Below are 21874 nucleotides of genomic sequence, written 5' to 3'. Positions count from 1 at the left end.
AAACTAGTAAACTTAGGAACATAGACTGTACCAATAATGTCCTAATAGTTCACTGGATTTTTATTTGGCTCGTCTATGTACCAACCACAGTAACAACAGTAATGCTAATAATAAAGACCTTAAAACTAAAAGCAGATGATTGTCTCATGTAATTATTTATAGCTACACATTGATGTCACATATATATTTTCAAAAAACAAATTCTATCTCCAGATGGTATTTGAAGAGTTTCTTAAATTTCTGAGAGAGTATTTTTCTTCTTGGTTTGTCATGAGAAAGTAATGTAAATCTTAAGTAGTCTAGAGAACTAGCAAAGAAAATTTAACCACCTTCCTTTTGTGTCATTTTGTCAGAGGTGCCCCAAATAAATCTTATACTAACACTAATATGCTACTGACAGTGCACACTGCTTTTCCAGTTAAGCCCTCCTTAAAGCTGACAAGCACTGGAGAACACGGACTAGCTTACTGTTTCATCACTGTTGCCTGGCACCTTTTAGAATGGCTGGGATTGGCAAATGAGAAGGTGTGTCTATTTTTAGACCCTTCTATGACATATTCCTTTAAAGTTCAATTCCCTCCTTTCACTTCCAAGCACAAGCCATTCATTTCCATGTGATACAACTATACTATGTAACAGGACTAAGCCACACAGCAGAATGAACAAAGGACCTAGAATCAAATTCTAAACTCAGTACTGAACAGTGTGCCTTCAGCCATCTAAGCCACTCAGTTTCTTCTTTTTGTTTAGGGAAAAGGTCTCATGTAACCCAGACTTGCCTCAAACTATGTAACCAATAATGACTTTGAACTCCTGGTCTTCCTCCTCCTCCTCCTCCTTGATTTCAAGGGCTAGGATTAGAGGTGTGCTCTGAGGCTGCTTTAGTCACTAAGTCTCAATTCCTGTACCTAAAAAAGAATACTGTCAAACAAACATGGTGGGGTGCACACTTTTAATCCCAGCACTTGGGAGGCAGACAGGTCAGTCTGGGCTACATAGTGAGACCTTATTTGGGGTGGAAAAAAAGTATTAATATTAAATTTTCACAATACTCCTGTTAAGATTTCTTTGGGGTATTTTAAAAACTTTAAAGTACCATTATAAATACAGGATATTGTTTTTACTTAGCACATTTTATTGTGCAGTCTCCCCTCATTTCTCCATTTTCCTCACATAACATTATGAAACCATATCCAAGTCAATGATGCGTACAAAACACTAAGGGCCAATTCTTTTCCATGAACTAGGAAGTGCTTTTAACATACACTTGCAAAAGCAGCAAAATATTTATACATATGATCTCTTTAGACAACTTCATCAGTAAGCTGCCTATTTTTTTTTTCAGTCATTAGAAGACCAAACAAAAGAGGGGAGAGGATGATAACAAGTCAACTAAAACCTAGCTGTAAAACTGGCCTCCTTAGTTAAGTAGGCAGTATACCAGTCTCATGAAAACTAGTGGTACATATACGGAAAGTAAACACAAATTTGTTTTGCCTTTCTATTAGAGGTTACCACAAGCATACAAAAGTGGCTGGAGAGACAGCTCTTGCAGAGGACCTGGGTTCAGTTCCCAGCACCCACAAGGTAGTGAACAAACTTCATTAACTCCAGTTCCAGGAGACCTGAAACTCTCTTTTGGCCTACACAGGCACTGCATGACACAGGTGAACTTATATACATGCAGGCACAAAACTCAATACACAAAATAAAAATAAGTAACAATTTTTTTAAGTATATAAAAGACTGAAATCCAAACCTGAGCAATTTTTTTTGGTCTTTTTGAGACAGAGTCTCGCTGTAGCCCAGCTGGCCTCGAACTTACTATATAGACCAGGCTGCCTCAAACGCATAAAGGTCCACCTTTGCCTCTGTCTCCCAAATGCTAGGATTAAAGGCATGCACCACCACTCCACTACTCCCAGCCTTGGAATTTTTTTTTTTTAATGCAGCCTTGACCTACTGTAGAAGTCTAGTACTAATATGAAAATACATACAATTCCTCAGTGTACAATATATACACAAAGAGCAGCAGTCCTCCCAACAAGCAAATTAAACTAAGGATTCTTATAATAACAAAGCTTATATTCCTATGGTTCTAGGAAATAAAAATAGGTTTGGGGCAACAATCTACAATTTATCACTTAACCAAATAACTGTAAGATGTTTCTTTGAGGAAGGTTACTGATGGCCCTCATATACTTTCAAGTGATCCCCTATTATGATCAATAGCCAACAAATAGAGGACAATTAGTCATTGTTGATTACTTAGTTTGTGTTAACAGTTAAAGGCATCACTACTATCACCCCTTTTCTGGTACCAAACACATAATCCTGATATGAACTCTCTGAAGTGATCAAATGAGCCAACTGAAGATTAGTATCATACTAATATTGAATATTTTCCATATTAATTGAAACACTGATTCTACTCAAGAACAGTCTTACACTTAAAAACAGCAAAAGGCTATTCACTAAATAGTTCAGCCTGGTACACTAAGTCCACTGTCTTTATCAAAGACATTAAAAGCAGGTGTGATGGATATGCAATCCCAGCATTCAGGAGGTAGAGGAAGAAGGATCAGAAGTTCGATGCTAGCCTCAGCTACCAGAAAGCCTACCTCAGAAGAAAAAAAGGGGAAAAAAAAAAAAAAACAGGAAAGATATTAAAGTATTTACAAATGATACTTCATACACCCATTATATTCGAAGTTTGGGGACTACTAAAGTAAATAAAACAGCCCATACTTTCAGAATAGGAAAACATACATAGGCTGTTCTAAGTACAAAAAATTGAAAGAAAAAAGAAAACACCACTGTAGAGGGATGGACATTACAAGTCAAGGCCAAGTATGGCCTATTTGGTCAAGTGGGGTGGGGGAAAGGCCCTGTCCTCCTTCATTGAACAAAGGGCTAAAGAGACCCTCTGATCAACCTCGATGATTGAATAGGAGACTTTAAAAAGCAAACCTGAGATGAAAAGGCTGACAGGAAGTCTTTTATCAAAGTATTTTTATATTTTATATTATTTGCATATTTTTAATAAAGGTAGAAAATTCACATTTGTTAGCAGTTTTTCATAAAACAAAACCACATAAAACAATGCCACCTCTCCATGCCAATGACACTAAAATATATAAGTTCAATTTTTTTCAAGTAATAACAAACTAGAGGATGGAACTGAATACTGATGGAAAACAAAGCAAGAGTTCATAGACAAAATATCTCTGATCATAATTTCCAAAGTCTGTGATCAAAGTTTCCCAAAGCCAAGAACAAAAGAGCCCAAATATAAGCCTCACAGAACAGCAGAGGAAGGAGACAATTCAGAAAACAAGCAACTGAGTAATGGATTTTCCTAAGGTCACACAGAGCTACAGCCCACCCCCCATACTTCAGTTCAGGTTAGTCCCTCTTGAAGTCTAGTAACAATTTACTCAAGAAGTATAGGAAGTTATTTCCAAATATAACCTCATATACTTCTAGAAATTCTATTTCTCAAAGAAGTGTCCTATTTCCCAGTCTCTAAAAGTTTTCTGTGAGCTAAGAGGTTCCTCCAGATTTCCTGACTTCCAATCATGATTATTCATTACTATCTAAAAGTTAAATGTATCCTGACCAAGAAGAAAAAGTTAAGGTAAGGAATACGGCTCACATGTAGGAGTGTTTGCCTAGTGTGAGTTGAGGCTCTGTATTCGTATGCCCAGCATTGTCAAATAAATTAAATGAGAATGTTAATGAGTTTTCCATTTCCTATTATTAGTGTCTCATTTATAAACTAGAATAAGACTATCTACTGAATAGTTTTTATAAGTATGCTGATGCTGTCAACTGCTAAAGGCATAGAAAAGAACTCCTTAAACTTTAGTTAGTGTTCTCCATTTTGCATACTACCCTGACTAAACACTTCTCTCTGTTCCTCTACTCAATCTAGGGAGCCACAATCTACAGGGCATCTACGACTAAACTAATTTTATCCAATTTCATGTAATACCGAAAAGTTTCCTTAAACTTTTAAGAAATCTTTATCTTTTGGTCAAAATTAGGTAAGTATAAGTAAGGCTTTTTTCAATGATTCCTGTGTACTTCAAAGACAAATTGCCCCAAACCTCAGTAATTGTGACATAAAACACCTGGAGCAAAAGATAATGTATAATACAACTAGTCAAAATTTCAAGTGTGGTCCTGAGAGGTGATGCCTATTCTGTAACTACAGCACTTGGAATGCTGAAGGAGGATTCCAAATTTGAGACTGGCTTTGGTAGTGAAATCCTGTCTCAAAACAAAATAGACTGGCATTGTGGGGTTACCTGTGATCCCAGCACTCAGGAGACTGAGGCAGGATTGCTGTGTGTTTGAGGCCAGCCTGGGCTCAGACCAAGTACCAGATCAGCAAGAGCTACAGAGCACACCCTATTCAATACATATTTAGCTTAAAAAGAAGCAAAACTCCTTGCCTTTCTCATGTTCATGGTGGCTGCAGAAAACATACAGTGGCTCTAACCTGCTACAATTTTTTAAAATACTTTATTATTTTATGTGCATATGTATTGCCTACATGGTAAGTGCACTTGTGTTGTGCAATGCCTATAAAGGTCAGAAGAGGGCACTGGATTCCCCTTGAACTAGAGTTAATGGTTGGTTGTTAGCTGCCATGTGTGTGCTGGCAATCAAACCTGGGTCTTCTTCAAGAACGGCCAGCGCTCTTAATCACTGAACCATCTCTCCAGCCCACATAGTACAATTTTACCAAAACTACCAAAAAGCTGTGTGATTCAAATTTAACTCCAGAACCTGGCCTTCATCAACTGCTCCAGGCATATTTCTCACCGCACCCAACCAGATCTTCTCATAGTCCCAGAGAACTCCACTGTTAACCAAAGTTGCAGCCTTACTAAGTAGACAGGCTTGCATATTCTTTTCCTCCACATGAAATGACAATTACTCCTCACTAATCATCATTTAAGATCCAGTTATCCCACCTATCAAAGGCAGTATCTCTCTCCTGATTGTGAATTTCACTGGATTTGTACTTATTTTACATTGCCTGGTAATACAGTTTATCTGTATATGTCATCTTCCTTATTAGATGGAGAACACGATTTCACTTTTAGATTTCCCAGTTTCGATACAGTATCCAGGACACATATTAATAGTAGACATTCAACATGTAATTACTAAGGAGTTTATTCATTCCCACTCAATTATTCTTTGGTAGAGATAATAGCTTTGAAATTTTTTTTAGTTACTTTTATTTTATGTGTGTTTTGTTTGCATGTATATAACTGTACCACATGTGTACCCACAGACAAGAAGAGGGAGTCAGATTCTCCTGGAAGTGAAAATCAGATGTTAGCCATTATAAGGGTGCTGATAAATGAGCCCCAGTCCTCTGGGAGAGCAGTATGTACTCTTAACCACTGAGTCACCTCTCCAACTTTATAATCCAGCTTTTAAAACTTTAAAGGCACATGCCTTTAAAGCCCGCTCTTGAGAGGCAAAAGCAGATGCATCTCTGAGTTCGAAACCAGCTTAGTTTACAGAGCAAGTTTCAGACCACCCAGGGCTACTAAAATCATTTACAGATAGAGCTAAACAGCTAAATCAATCAAACAAACCACCCTAAATCTTACTTTAAAATGGTTTATCAAACCTTAATTATCTCTAATGACTGTTTACTGTCATAAATAAATTTGAGTTCAGAAAAAGAGTAAATTTCCAGAGAAGCCCACAAAAACCATGAGGTCACAGTATACCTGATTTTATTTATTGAAACTCAAACAATTATGTACAACATTTAAAGTTCACTTTCAGGTACTAAAGTAACTCAGATCCCTGAAAACCTGGTAAGAGGATCCTGTTCTTGCTTTTCTGTCCATATAACACTACAAACTATCTAGGAAAACAAAAACGGGGCTTCCTAGTTGCAGGGCATCTAAAGGAAAGAAAGCATCTAATAAAAATCAAGGGCTCCAGAGGGGCTCTAAAATGAAGATCCGAGGAGAGAGGCTGAAGATACAAAGTCTACTGAGCTCACTCCTACCTGGATAAGATTCCCTATCCAGCCTCATCTCCCACTAACACACTATACTGTACGTTGTAAAAAGTGTTCTCAGGGCTAGAGACACGGCGCAGCAGTTAAGAGCACTGGCTGCTCTTGAAGAGGACCCAGTTTCGATTTCTAGCACCCACATGGCAGCAAACAACTGTCCACAACTCCAGTTCCAGAGGATCTGATGCCCTTTTCTGACCTCCCCAGACACTGCATGACATGGATACACTTAATACATGCAGGCAATACACTCATACATACAAAATTTTAAAATACTAAAAAAAAAAAATTTAAGTGTTCTCCACACTGTAAAGCTCTTTCTTGCTTCCATGTAATTCTTTTAAGTCCTAGTCACCTTCTTTGTGAAACCATCACTAACTTCCTTCAAACAATTACTCCCTCTCTTTCAAACACTTCATATAAAAGGTATACATGTATCCCAATGTATTTCATTTATTTGGTTATTTCATACTCATGGTTCTTCTAGGGTAAGGACAAAGTCTCATGTCTTTATACTCTTTTCTGGACCTTGATCACTTAGCTGACTGCATGTATCCAAGATTTGCATAGGTCCTACTCAATATTAACTAGAATCCAAAGCTGGGTATAGAGATTCACACTGTAATCCCAGGAGGTGAGAGAGAAAACCTGCTGTGGGTTCACAGCCAGCCTGTGCTAGAGTGAGTTTCAGGTTAGCCTAGACTACAGTGAGACCCTGCCTCAAAAAAAGGAAAAAAAAAAATTTTAATATCAAATTTTCTAGAAAATTTCATGAAAATACCATGAAGTAAGTCTCTTTTTGTCACTCAAGCCTTCTCCAAGAAAAAGAGTCTCACAAAAAGTAGGCCTTCTAAAACAGCAGGGGAGTCTGTGAGGGAAAGGGCATAGCTGAGGTGGGTAGAGGCTTATTAAAGGCAGAGCCTTCATCTCTTGCTATTTTTGCTTCAATTGTAAATGTTTTGTCATTGTGCTAGATCAAAACACATAAGAATTTAGTAAATAAGGATTTTTACCCTACTATAAGATACAAGCTATGCAGGTAACAAAAAGTTTAAAACCAAGGACTGTCTAGAATTTACTTTCAACAACCATACATGCCCATAATTGTAGAAGGAAGAAAAGCCAAAGAAAAAATTTGTTTTTGACTATGTTTGAAATCAAATATACCAACAATAGGTAGGCTCTGGAATAAATATTCTTGCATGTCAAACCACCTTCATGGAAACTCCTGAAAAATTAATCTGTCCTGGACTCAGTCCACATCTCTCTGCACACTTGTCCATATTGCATTTGGCATCATAAAAGACGACACACAGAAACCATCTACACAAACAATTACAAAGCTACTGAGAAAACTTTGAGATATGAAAAGCATCATTATGAAAAAGTACAAGACTTCTTACTGATACTTCATCTCTTCACACAATGAAAAGACTACATATAACTGAAAACCTACAAAACATAGACCGATCAAGTGGTCCATCCAATGGAATGTCTAAGCCAAATAATTTCATTTATTCATCAACAAACTATACCCAGTACTAGAGATTCATGAAGAAAAATTTCTACTTCCACATTACAAAGCAGAGGCAGTAGAACTAGATCATGTCAACCTCAAAAGAAAGGTAGTTTAAACTTAAAAATTTAAAACAAAAACAAAACCCTTGGGGCTGGAGGGATGGCTCAGCAGGTAGATCACTGGCTGCTCTTGCAGAAGACTTGGGTTTAAAATCTAGCACTCACATAGCAGCTAACAACTGTCTGTAACTTCAGTTCCATGGGGTCTGATGCTCTCTTCTTACTTCCTCAGGCACTGCACAACATGGGTGGTACACTTACATACAGGCAGGTGATACACACGTACACGTAAATTAGTAATAATAAAATATTTTTTAAAAAAGAACCTTTCACTGTCCTTAAGATTCATTTAACTTTATCTCCTGCTTTGGTCTCCATTCTCCCTCAGAAACTCACATTGAAATTTAACTGTTGCTGTCAACAATATTAAGAGGTGTGCCTTTAAGAAGTAATAGGCCCAGCTGGGTGTGGTGGCGCACGCCTTTAATCCCAGCACTCCGGAAGTGGAGACAGAGGCAGAGGCAGGTGGATCTCTGTGAGTTCAAGGCTACCCTGGTCTACATGGTGAGTTCCAGGCCAGCTAAGGCTACAGGGAGACGCTGTCCACTAATAGGCCGGGACTGGAGAGATGGCTCAGCGGTTAAGAACACCGGTTGTTCTTGCAGAAGACTTGGGTTCAAATCCCAGCACCCACATGACAGCTAACAACTGTCTGTAACTCTAGTCCCAGGGGATCCGGCAGCCTCTTCTGACCAATGCAGGCACTGCACAACACAGTGCACTTACCCACGTGCAGGCAATACATACATACACATAAAATAAAAATATAATCTTTTTTAAAGTTAAAAAAAAAAAAAGTAATAGGCCACAAGGGTTCCACCTTTGTGAATGGGTCACTGTTGTGAAGAGTGGATTACTTGAGGAAGCAAAAGCTCTCATGTGTTCTTCACCATGTGATGCCATCCACCACATTATGACCTGGCAAGAGGGCCTTCACAAGACGCTGGCACACTCATTCTCTACCCACCCTCTAGAACTGTGAGAAATAAACTTTTTTCCTTTATAGATTATTTAATACATGGTATTATTTTAAAGTAGCAGAAAACATATTAAGACACATCTTCACACCATATATAAAAATTAGTTCAGGCCTGGCCTGGTGGCTCACGCCTTTAATCGTAGCACTTGGGAGGCAGAGGCAGGTGACTCTCAGGGACTATAAGGCCATCCTGGTCTACATGGAACGTTCCAGGCCAGTCAGGGACTGCACAAGGAGAGCCTGTCTCAAAAACAAAAAAAATCATTTCAAAAGTGATCAAACCTAAATGTAAAGGCTAAAACTATAAACAAAACTCTTAGAATACAGGTGTAAATCTGCATGACAAGTCTACTGTTTCTTAGCTATGACAGCACAAACAACCAAGGAAATACAATGTGCCTTCATCAAAATTAAATACTTTTGTCTATCAATGGCACTCTCCAAAAGTGGAAAGGCAGGGACAGGACAGCTCCTGAGAATCAGAGCTTAATCTTCAGAACCCACAAAAAGTGGCCATCTGAGGCCAGGCATAGTGGCGCAGGCCTTTAATCCCAGTACTTGGGAGGCAAAGGCAGGTGGATCTGTGAGTTCAAGGCCAGCCTGGTCTACATAGCAAGTTCCAGGCCAGCTGGGGCTAGAGAGACCCTGTCTCAAAAAGACCAAAAAAACAAAACAAAAAGAAGGCCATCTGCAATCCTAGCACTCTTATGACAAGATGAGAGGCAGAGAACCGGCAGGAAGCTCCCAGCCAGCTAACCCAGAGTATTCAGAGCAACAGAAACAAGAGACCTACCTCAACAAGGAGCAAGGACAGAACCAACTCCAAAAAGTTGTCACCTGTCCTCCACTTGCACACTCTGGTAGATGCCCCTGCCTGCACATGCACACACACAAATATTTTTAAAGTAGAAAAGCGTAAGTCAGAGGAGGAGGAAAAAGCAAATAATATCCAAGCTGTGTGAAACACAGTACTCTTCCAGTACCCAGAATATATGAAGAACCAAGTTCCAGAGATTAAATATAAATAGACATTTTCCCAAAGGCATACACTCAATGAACACATAAATGCTAAGAGATGCAAAGGGAAAGACACCAGAAGCAAGAAGGCTTTGTGCTACAATTCTACTAATGGGGTGGTGGCGCACACCTATAATCACAACATGAGTAAGACCAAAGCAGGAAGATCATGAGTGTGAGACCAGCCTGGGCTCCACAGAGAGATCCAGTCTCAAAACAAAACAAAACAAACAAAAAAAGAAATGTCAAACATAATTAATCATTAGAGAACTATAAACTAAAATCACAATGAGATATACTTCATATCCACTATGACAACTACTTATAAAGCAGAAAACAAACCCCCTGGAAATAACAAGTGTTAGTAAGAGTATGAAGACATTGAAACTTTCATACATTGCTGACAGGACAATAAACAACAGTACCATGAAAACACTTTATAATAAAATCCTCAAAAAGCTTATGGAATCACCATCTGACCTAGCAACATTACTGCTAGGTACATACTTAAGAGAATTTAACATGCTCACATAAAATGTAGTAAACACCAATGTTCACAGCAGTGTTAACAGCCAAAAGAGTAACCCAAATGTCCACTGGTGGATGAATATTTAAACAAAATGTGATGATACACTCATACTAGGGAAATACTTGGCTATAAGAAGGAAGCACTGTTGTATACTACAACAAGGACAATCCTCAAAAGCATTATGCTAAGGGAAAGACACCAGAAACAAAAGGCCTATCTACAGTTCTACTGATATGAAATGCCCAGAATAGACAGAAAGTAGACCAGTCATAACAGGTGTGAAGAAACTGGGAAGTATTATTACCAGATACAGAATTTCTCTTTTTTAAACAACCTTATTATTTTTATTTATAATAAATAATATTGTTCATTAAATAACATTATTTATTTATTATTTATTATTTTTTGTGTATTTTTTGTGTATGAGCCTGCATATGTGTAAGTGTACCCGTGTTGCACAATGCCTGAAGTGGTCAGAAGACAGTGTCGGATCCCCTGGAACTGGAGAAGGTTATTAACTGCCATAAGGGTACTGGGAACTGAACCTGGGTCTTCTGCAAGAGCAGTTAGTACTCTTAACCACTGAGTCATCTCTCCAGCCCCACAGAATTTCTTGTGTAAGGGGATGGAAAATGTTCTAGAATTGGATAAATAGTGGTGGGTACATACAATGTTAAGAACACGAAAGACCACTGAACATGCTGAAACAGTAAGTTTTAGAAAATGTGAACTGTGCCTCAACTTATTACAAAATCATGTCAACCTAAAATTTGTAAAAAACATTTCACACACACACACATCACTCTACCTTACAATCCCCTTTTCATATTGTCATTGGACTAGTTAAATGTATGATCAAATTTCTGTAAACAAGTACTTGAAGTACATCAAAAGAATTTGCCAATTCTCTCCAGAGTAAATACCCCCTACTATTTATTTTTGGTGAAAAAAAAAACCCCACATATTAGATATTTCAAAATATGGTATGTCCTAGTTTGTTCTTCATTGCTGTGACAAAACACTCTGACCAGTACCAACTTGGGGAGGAAAGGGTTTATTTGTCTTACATCTCCCAGGTTGCATGCAGTTCATCAGGGAGGCAGGAGCTGGAGCACAGGCCATGGAGGAATGCTGCTTACAGGCTTGCTCCCCTGGCCCTTACTCAGCCTGCTTTCTTATGCAACACAGGCCCACTTGCCCATGGGTGGCACCACCCACAGTGGGCTGGGCCCTCCCTCATCACTCATCAAGAAGATGCCCTTCAGACATGGCTACAGGCCAGTCCAATAGAGGCAATTCCCCAACTGAGGCTCCCTCAACCCAGGTATGTCAAGTTGATACTAAAGCTATCCAGCACATGGTGTTTTTGAAGGACCCATAAGATAGCTAATTCTATCACTTGCATATATAAAAGCACACACACACGCACACACATACACCCCTGCCTCAAACTCAAACCATAGTCAATACACGTATACACGTTAAATTACATCAACTAAGTATATCCAGTGACGTAACCTGCAATCTTTCATGAGGAAAGCAATCTACACAGTATGTCTAATTTCCTCAATGCCACTCAGAAGAATGACCCTCAATAATATCTGAACCCCAGGGTATGTTCAGGTAGTAAGTGAATGCTGCAGATAATCAGCAGCACATTCCTGAACTTAGGATTTCAAGTTTTGAGAGTAAACTTTCAACAATTCTCACCAGCCCCTGGCATTCACTGAAGATCACACTTCACTCAGATTCGCGCTACAATAATTACTTCATTTCTTTTACATTTTGACTATCTGTTAAGGATATTTATCGTCTCTTACATAAAAATGAACCTGCCACATAGTTACATTCTTAGAGGCCAATGTGATTAACACCTCCTTGGAGTGGTGCAAAAAAGCATCTCAAACATTCCAGATCCCCTATTTAATTCTTAAAATTTTACTTCTTTCAATAATATGCCCTCAAAATGTGCATTTTAATACTGTGTTCAAACTGATCAGCTATAACCAAAACTTTACTAACAATGTTTCAACAATCACCAACCAGTATCTAAACAAAACTAAACCTCTTATGGGCTCATGAGTTCTACAAAATACACAGTTATCTGCTATAAAGTTAACAACGTTACTGCAGGATTCCACATTTAAATTTGCAACCAGATAATGACGACTTGGTACAACTAAGATAACTATCCTAAGAAAAAGTCTTGGAGGGTTGGAGAGGTGGCTCAGTAGTTAAGAACACTGGTTCCTCTTGTAGAAAACCTGGGTTGGGTTCTTGGCACCCACATGGTGCCTAACAACTGTCAGTAATTCCAGTTCCAAGAGATCTGACACCCTCTTCTGACCTCTGTGAGCACTGCGCAACACAGGTGTACTTATACACATGCAGGCAATACTCATACACAAAAAATAAAAATAATAAAGAGAAAAAAATTTTTTTGGTCTTTTTGAGACAGGGCCTGACTGTCTCTGGAGTGCTTTGAGCAAGAGAAAAATTTTTTTAAACTTTTTCAAAAAACTTTATTGATCTGGGCATGGTGATGCATGCCTTTAATCCCAGCACTCAGGAAGCAGAGGCAGGCGGACCTCTGTGACTTCAAGGCCAGCCTGGTCTACATAGTGAGTTCCAGGCTAGCTGGGGCTACAGGGAGACCCTGTCTCAAGAAGACCAAAAAAGAAAACAAAACAAAACAAAAAAAACCCACCCTTTATTGAGAATTTCATACATGCATACAACATGTATACAAAGTGCTTTGATCAAATCCACACCCACTCCCTTCCCTCCAACTCCTCCCATATCTCCCCATCACTTTTTTCTGACATCTATCTTTCTTCTTTCTTTTCTTTCTTTTAATGGGGTTTTTTGCTACTTTAACATTTCCCCCTCTGCAGAGGTAACCCTAAAATATTTTAGGGATTAGATAAGAGCTCCTAAATACTTTCAAAATTTTGGCCTTTGGAATAGAGTATGTTGCTAAGAGGCCCAAGGACATTTGACTTTTAGCCAAGATACTGGCTACTTTTCTTCGGAGTCTTTTTACCCTAACTGCCTAGCCAATTCCTACCTCTGAAGAGGTTACCCATATTGCTGATAGGGAATCAGGATACAGACCACTCTTTTTCAAAAAGAAAATGTCTATTAAGACTAGATCTCTACGCAGTTTCCATAAACTTTTCATGGAGTAGTCTAAACTATAAAGATGGACATATAGTCACTGCTTACTGAACATCCAGAGGGCAGCTGAGGAAGTACTTTGAAGAGCTACGAACAGTATAAGGAAACAAAAACAACACAGAAGTTCCTATTCTGTAAAAATGTACATCAACTGCATATGCACATCTACCTTAACTACAGTTTAATTATAAACTTTATAAATGGTAATAAGGCTGGATTAGTAAGAAAAAAGAGGAATTATTCAGTTGTGTTTTATGAAAGAATTTACCTTAAATGCAAGACAATTTATAAAAGTTTTCAGAGAGGAGGAGGGCTGGCAGTATAGCTCAATGGTACAGAACCTGCCTAGCATGTTCAAAACCCCAGCACCACAGAAGGGAGGCGGGGAGAGAAAAGGGGGAAAGGTGAGGTGATGCATACCTATCCTGTAATCCCAGCAACACAGGAGGCTGAGGAAGAAAAATCCTAAATTTGGGGCCATCCTGGGCTACACAATGAGTTCTAAGTCAGCCCATGCTATATAACTATGTAATATTGTAAAATCATGTCTCAAAAAGACAAAGCAGGGGGACTGAAGGGAAGGAGAAGGGAGAAGGAGAGGAGGAGAGAGGAAGAAAAAAGATAAAAGGGAGGAATCTATTTTGACATAGGAAGAAGAAAGTATTCTGTGTATAAGGAGCAGTGTGAACAAAGGCTAACAACTGAGAAAAATTCATTTTGACATAACTAACCTGCCTAATTTTCCTGGAAAAAAAAAAAAGAGAGAATGGAAAGAAGAAAAGAAAAACAGATTAGGAGCCTCTGAGACAAAAAAAAAAAAAAAAAAAAAAAAAATTAGGTATCATTTACACTCTTCTGTCCCCAATAGTCACCTTTCCAAGCACCACTGCAGAGTCTTTCCAATCTCCTTAACAATATGGCGTAATGAAAAGATTATGCCACAACTCTTTGCTCCAAGTCTTCCAATGTCTCGGTCAATGTTAGGGTCACCCTTAACTACTGAATCAAACCCAAAGTTACTTTTAAAAGCTCAAGATTTCTTGGGCCTGAGGCTGGAAGCATGGTTTGGGGATTAAGAGTGCTTACTGCTCTTACAGAGGACTTAAATTTGGGTCACAGCACCCACTGTCAGGCAGCTCACAACCGTTTATAACTCTAGATCTAGAGGGAGCTGAGCCTCCAGGGGCACCTGCACTCAAATGCACATACCCACACACAGACACACATAATTAAAAATAATAAAAACAAATCTTTTTTTAAAAAAGAGTTTTCTTGTATCGAGCTCCCCTCAGACAAAAAAGAGTACCTTTTATTTCTCTCTAATACACATCCTTCCCTAGAAGGGTATATTTTAGTCTTGACTTTTACATACATAAAAACTGAGGAGCCTAAAGAACTTTTTGAGTCTTCTCTATTAGTATTTACTATTAGAAATTAAAACTGAGAAATTTTAATTTATTTCTTTAGAAATAACAAAATTCATTCATTTCATTAGGTTTTATGAAAATGATTTTCCAAAATAAAATTTAGAAAAGTAGCATCAGAAGAGAGCACTTTGGCAAAATTCTTTCCTATATGGCTTGATAGGAAACAGCTATTACTATTTGCTAATACACTCAACCTGTTGCAGTATCACACACCATATAGCCTCTAGAAAACTCTACTGCATACTAACTAGTAAAAGAATAAAAAAGGAAAGTAGTATTTTAGTACATGAAAAAGTTTTGACCTCACAAACTTGCTGAAGGTTGTGAAGACTCTCAAGACTCCCTAGACCACACTTAAAGAACCACTACAAACAAAGTAAAGGCAATTCAGTGGTACAAAGACAGACTTGAGTATTGGAACAGATGAACACACCCACGTAAAAGAAACAACAAAGGATGGACCTTACACATTTCACAAAAAATAACTTGAAGCCGGGTGTGGTGGCACACGCCTTTAACCCTCAGCACTCAGAAGGCAGAGAAAGGCAGATCTCTGTGAGAACAAGGCCAGCCTGGTCTACATAGCAAGTCAGAGGTCAGCTGGGGCTACAGGGAGTGACTGTCCAAAAAAAAATAAAACAAAAAACAAAAAACAAAAATTCAAATGACCACAGAACTAAATGCAAAATACAAAACAAGAAAGTTTCTAAAAGACAACATAGGAGTAAGCTAATAATTGCGTTTGGTGATTATTTTTTAAATGCAACACATAATCTAGAAAATGACAGTCTAGACTCTTCTGAAATTAAATTTTTCTGCTCTGTGACAGGCGTATCAGGAGAACCGAATGACAAGCCACAAACAAGAGCATTTGCAAAAGATGTCAGAAAATGAACTCTTACCCAAAATACACAAAGAACTCAAAATGTTAAGAAAGCAAAGAATGATGTTTGATCTTTACAAATGCATTTTTGCATTTACTAGGCTGATCCTGTAATTTCTGTCCTTATGTCTATTTATATACTATATTCCATTTCTTGTTTTGTATCTGTTGATCTACTTTGCATTCCTGGAATTAAAGTAGAATGGTAATTATTTTAAAAAAAGCAAAGATTCTGACTTTTAGGAAGGGTCAAAAGATTTTAACCAAACCTCACCAAAGAAGTCATACAGATGGCAATTAAGTATAAGAAGAAATGCTCCGATCTTTTTAGCTCATCATAGAATAACACAATGTAAGGCAACAGTAAGAGTACCACTACACACCTACGAGAATGGCCAAAATCCAGAATAAAGTGACAATTTCAAGTGCTTGACAGGATGTGGACAATAGGGGCATATTCCTTACTGGTAGGAATACAAAATGATGCAGGGACTCTGAAGATGGTTTAGCAGTCCCTCACAAAACTAAACGTATTCTTACCATAACACATACACACAATGGGCACAACTTGAGCATAACCAAGATGTCCTTCAGTAAGTCAAAAGCCAAATAATCTATATGGTACATAAGGACAAAGAGCATCATCTAATATTTAAAGGAAATAAGTTATACTGGACCATGAAAAGGTATAGAGCCATCTTAAATGTGTATTACCAAATGAAAGAACCCAGTCTGAAAAGGCTAGATACTGTATGTACAATTCCAATTCTGTAACATTCTAAAAAAGGTAAAAGTATAAAGACAGGAAAAAGCATTTTTAGGTGAGTTAAGATTACTCTGTATGACAATATAAGAGAGGAGGATATTTGCATAAATTAGCCCATACCTACAGGATGTACAAGAGGATTCCTAAGCCAGGCATGGTGGTGCACACCTTTAATCTCAGACAGAGGCAAGTGGATCTCTGTGAGATCAAGACCAGCCTGGTCTACATAGTGAGTTCCAGGTCAGCTAAGGATACAGGGAGACCCTGTCTAGAAAAAAGACCAAAAAGAGAAAAGAGTGATTCCTAATGTAAACGATGGACTTTGGATGGTGGTGATGTGTGTTAATATGGGTTCAATAATTACACAGATGGTTTATGGAGGAATGTTAAAAAGAGACAATGTGGAAATACAGGGTATATGGGAAATCTCTGTATTTTCTTATAAGCTCAATTTTGCTACACATTTAATAGCATGCTCTAAGAAATTTCATCTTCTGGAATAGAAAGTTATGTAAAAAGTCACAAGGAAATGACAGCATAGACTCCCATGCTAGATTTGAGCTCAAATCCCACTTCACTTCTGCACAGATGTATGACCTTGTAGAAATAAAGCCTCTCTCAGGAAACTATTAAAAGGAAAGAGCTAGTTAATAAACATAAAATGCTCTACAAGGTGTTCAGCATACAATAAGCACAAATAAATATTCATCAAAAATCAATCAGCTCAAGCCATGGTGGCACATGCCCACAATACTAGCATGTGGTAAGTGGAGGCAGGAGCATCAGGAATTCAAGGTTATCTTCAGCTATTTAGCAAGTCTGAAGGCAACCTGGCCTACATGAGACCTTTATTTAAAAAATAATAATAAGCTGGGAGTGGTGGCACATGCCTTTAATCCCAGCACTTGGGAGGCAGAGGCAGGTGGATCTCTGAAAATTCAAGGCCAGCCTGGTCTACATAGTGAGTTGCAGGACAGCTGGGGCTATAGGGAGACCCTGTCTCAAAAAGAACCACCCCCCCAAAATAATAATTATAATAAATAAAAGAAATCTAGGCATAAGCCCAAAGGCTATATACATTGATATATATGAATATTTGAGAAATCCTTAGTATTATGACAATCCAGCAAATCACAACTTTAAATTTTTAAAGCAAGGGTATAGGTTCACCAAGATTACTTTTTAAATGAATTCATTAGTCAAATCTAAGGGAACAATTCTTCGTGAAAAGAACAATATAGAATATACACAATGAACACAGAAAATTCTAAAAGGTCAGATACAAAAATTTTGATTCTCTAGAGAAATGCATAAAGCACTTTAACTAGGAACACACTGAGACAGAACACAAAGTAACGGAAATGCCACTTTAGCCACCAAAAGAACAGGAAGAACAAATACTAAACCTTTACTTTCAAAGTCTAAGGCTACTCTTCTGGGTAGGGCTCTAACCTCTTGCCAAAAGCCTTTATAGCTATTTTTCTTCTTTGATTTTTAAGAAACAGTGAAATTAAACACTTCAAAACTGAAGAAAATAAACAGGCAATTTCCTATGCATTATGGTGAGCTTCCACATCAGATATTCTAAATAATGGTCATAGTCAAAACCAACACCTTTATTTAAATTAAAGCAAAAAATTGGGCCTAGAATCACAGGCCTGTAATCCTGGTATTCTGGACACTGAGCAGGAAGAGCGCAAGTTCAAGGCCTTACCCGGGCTACAGGGAATTCAAGGCCAGCCTTGGCAACTTGGTGAGACACAGTTTCAAAAATGTCAAGAGCTGGGTATATAGCTCAGTGGTAAAGCACTTGGCTGGCATGTGCAACACCCTAGGTTGTTGATCCTAATACTGTAAATGTAAGCAAATCTGATGGCTAAATTAAAGCAATTCTGGTGATTAGACTATTCTTAAGCAGGGCAGCTTAAAGACATCATGTATTTCATACAAATGCTTTGTTAGGTGTGCATGGAGGTGCATGCCTGTAATCAAACCAAGCTCTCAGGAGGCAGAGGCAGAGGTTAAGAACAAAGCCAACCTGGGCCATATAGAGAATTCCAGGCCAGCCTGACCTACCTAGCATAAAAATCATATGAAAGAAAATAGCCAAGTCCCTATGAAGTGTTTCATTTCTCACCTGCACCTCCAAACTAAACTCAAACTTTAAAATTATTATTAAGTGTAAGAATCATGAAGTCAAAGTCCAATATTAAGCACTTCTTAAGCATAATTACTTTTAAAAGATGTTTTAGAATTCATTTGGTAATTACAAACAGGACAGCTAAAAGTAGGTGAATGTCAGTTTTCCTAAGAGTTACTCTTTTATAATATTACAGTTGGCCCTCTGTTAACATGGGTTCCACATCCTGGGATTCAACCAACCTCAGATCAAAAGTTATTTGGGAGGGAAAAAAACTTGCGTCTATACTAAACACAAATTTGTTTCTTCTCATTATTCCCTAAATATACTGCAACTGTTTACATAACATTTACATTGTACCGCATATACTATAGAGATGACTGAAAATGTACACAGGAGGACGTTCGCAAGTTGTATGAAATACTACATCACTGTCCATGAAGGATTTGGACATCTGTGAATTTTGGTATTGCTGGAGAGACAGCTATATCTGGAAAATAGTTTTTCAAATATACAGGGGCTGCTACTCTTCTGTCTTGGTACAGATTAGAGGCCCGAAATTAGGTGGAAATCTTGCGTTTTCTTTTTAAGTTAAAAAAACTCTTCACACTAGGAACATTTATGCACTGATACCTATAACAGAAAAAGGAATCTTTCTTCAATAAGCTTACTACGTAGTGTGAACTGAGTCATAATTTATGGATTATAAAAATCACTTCCTAATATGAAAAAAATCTGGTCAAGGACGTACACAAAAACGACTTCCACATGCTTAACATTTATAGGGGAAATAACAGTAGTAAGCATGTTTTTGTTAAATGCTACCATTTTAAAAATGAAACTGGGGGCTGAAGAGATGGCTCAGCGGTTAAGAGCACTGACGGCTCTTACAGAGGACCTGGGTTCAATTCCCAGCACCCACATGGCAGCTACGAACTGTCCTTAACTTCAGTTCCAGGGGAATCCAAAACCCTCTTCTGACCTCCATGGCACTGCACGACACGGGTGCAACTCACATACATGCAGACAATACTACTCATACACATAAAATAAAAATAATAAATAAATTAAAAAAAAAGAAGCTGTTTCCACTCAAGTTTGACGTAGCCATCAGTACCTAGGGACATTAAAAGGTACAAGAGAACTAAGCTAAATTAAGAAAAATTCTTAAAGGGAGAACAATTATTTGAAATGATACATTTCTGTATTTTTTAAATATTTTATATTTATTTTATGTGTATGAGTGTATTTGCCTGCACGTGTATAAGTACACCCATGTCCTGTAATGCCCTTGGAGTCAGAAGGTGGCATCATATTTCCCTGAAACTGGAGTTACCAGTTGTTAGCCACCATGTGGGTGGTGGGACTCAAACCTGGGTCCTCTCCAAGAGCAGCCAGTGCTCTTAACCACTAGACCATCTCTCCAGCCCCACATTTCTGTATTAAGGGCTGGTGTTCATTATACCCATACCAACAACTGTCCCTGGACAACTTTTCAATTTTCTCAAAGCATGCTAAAACGAGGATGGTGGTGAGATTTTACTTAGATTTCAAACTAGTTTTACAATAAAGGGAAAATAGTATCACTGCTTTAAAACTTACTGAAAAGAAACACAGGCACCAGGTATAGTCAAGTTCTAAAATCTAAAAGCTTTTAAAGACAGCAGTGGTAGAGGAAAAAGTACCAATGTAAGATTATCATTAAAACCTAACAGGGTGAACATCTGTAGTAGTGGCTATTAGGCCATTAACTGATGAAACAAACCACCTTTGCTGCTTCTAACCTCAACCAACCTATTTTCTACCCTTCCTAGCCACACTTCAAGATAATGACTGCTATGTCTGAAGATGCAACTTTTTTTTTTGAAGATGCAACCTTTATAAAGACTTTTTAAAGCTGAAGCTATTGCTATAATTTATCATTCTGAATGAAAGAGGAAAGTATTTCACATAGTCCCAAGTAAAAGTATCTTCTGACACCTCCACACCAAAAAACAAAACCAAAGACCTTGGAATACAGGGTTGAAAACAAACAGTGAAAATTTATCTGGCAGAACTGTACACTGTGGCACATGCCTGTGATCCTGGCACTCAGGAGGCTGAAGCATAAGGAAAGCACCCAGTTCAAGGCCAGCTTGGGCTACACACAAGTCTGAGACAAGCCTAGAACTGGAGGAAGGAAAAACAATTTGGTAGGACAATCCAAGCCATTTTTTAGAAAGATGTAAACAGAAATGTCTACTCCAAATATATTTTTTTAAATCTCTTACGGTATCTTCACAATGCATTTTAGACAATGCTGTGTATAGGAGTGCCACCATCTAAATATACTCTCCACTCACCAAACAGGGAAAAGACAATTTAAAAAGCAGCCTATATGAGCACCACAGACAACCAAACTAATGATCTTTATATAACTTTTCCACAGCGAAGAAACAAATCACAATGAATAATGGGTCTGTTTGTGGCACTAACTTGTTCTAACAGCACTTCATGAGCAATGGATTTTAGAAGAATATGCAAACTGTACTTTTTTTTTTTTTTTTTGAAGTGCAAACCTTACAACCAAAGTCCAAATGAGAAAACAAGATTCCTGACGGTGAATTCCCTTTCAGGACATGCTCACTCTTGCTTCACAGGGTAAAGCAAAGTAACTTTCACGTATGATGAAAGTCAGTCTAGCTAATGTGGCCGGGAGTCATTTAAAAAGAGAGTTTACTATTGTTGCTTATGTCCCTATTTTTTGTCCTGAAAAGGTTCAGGTCAAACCTCCACTGACAGGAAAGACTGAGTGTTCCAGTGAGCTTTGCACCCTGAGGTAAAGGAGCAAAAAGAAAAAGGAGGTGGTTTTACAGGTGGCTTCCAGGTTAGCCAAAAATTGGGAGGAGTTGGTTCTATTAAATGTATCTAGTTAGTAACTGGAGTAATCCTATGCCGTTTAAGAAAACGTAGTTCCCCAAAATATAATCAGCATAAATTAATACGAATCCAAACCAGATTATTTGTGCCTAAGTTTATTACTCCATTTCGAATCCCAACACTTGATGTTCATTCAACATTTAAGTGCAAACCGCCAGTGCTAACAGCTCTGGGAACCGATAGGAATACCCACAAGGCCCTTTCCCGCATCTCCGTGTGAACTGGAACAGGGAAGGTCTGACACTCACTACTCACCCAACCCCAAAACTCGGCCAATATAAGGATTACAAATAAAAACAGTGACTTTCCACAAAGCTTTGCCCACATCAATTCGAATCCCTTCGCTC

The 21874-nt window shown here is 38.2% G+C and overlaps 1 protein-coding gene across 16 annotated transcripts in view; it reads right to left on the bottom strand.

The window, feature by feature from the left end:
* Picalm (phosphatidylinositol binding clathrin assembly protein) overlaps positions 1–21874 on the bottom strand; it is a 95690-nt gene that overhangs the window by 72681 nt on the left and 1135 nt on the right. The gene's annotated exons all lie outside the window — the stretch shown is intronic.

The sequence above is a fragment of the Nannospalax galili genome, unplaced genomic scaffold (genome assembly GCF_000622305.1).
Source record: "Nannospalax galili isolate Female #2095 unplaced genomic scaffold, S.galili_v1.0 scaffold278, whole genome shotgun sequence".
Lineage (NCBI taxonomy): Eukaryota > Metazoa > Chordata > Mammalia > Rodentia > Spalacidae > Nannospalax > Nannospalax galili.
This window is presented reverse-complemented; position numbering and strand designations above follow the sequence as displayed.